The 296-nt window shown below is 52.7% G+C and overlaps 1 non-coding gene across 1 annotated transcript in view; it reads right to left on the reverse strand.

Moving 5' to 3' along the window:
* Positions 1-296, reverse strand: part of LOC143221563 (large subunit ribosomal RNA) — a 4,008-nt gene extending 3,712 nt beyond the window's left edge. Inside the window, exon 1 of the ribosomal RNA XR_013011793.1 lies at positions 1-296. This exon is cut by the window's left edge and continues 3,712 nt beyond it. This is a non-coding gene — a ribosomal RNA (large subunit ribosomal RNA).

Raw genomic sequence — 296 nt, forward strand, 5'->3', positions numbered from 1 at the left:
ACTCTCAAGCAACCCGACTCTAAGGAGAGGTCCTCCCGAAACGCGTACCAGTCGCTACGGGCCTGGCACCCTCTACGGGTAAATGGCCCCATTCAAGATGGACTTGGACGCGGTTCGACGTCTCGGGATAAATTGACCCTCCTGAACACTACATTTCCCAACGGCAGAACCGCGGGATTCAGTGCTGGGCTAATTCCTGTTCGCTCGCCGCTACTAAGGAAATCCTTGTTAGTTTCTTTTCCTCCGCTTAGTAATATGCTTAAATTCAGCGGGTAATCTCGCCTACTCTGAGGTCG

This window comes from Lasioglossum baleicum, unplaced genomic scaffold, assembly GCF_051020765.1.
Source record: "Lasioglossum baleicum unplaced genomic scaffold, iyLasBale1 scaffold2681, whole genome shotgun sequence".
NCBI classification, from domain to species: domain Eukaryota; kingdom Metazoa; phylum Arthropoda; class Insecta; order Hymenoptera; family Halictidae; genus Lasioglossum; species Lasioglossum baleicum.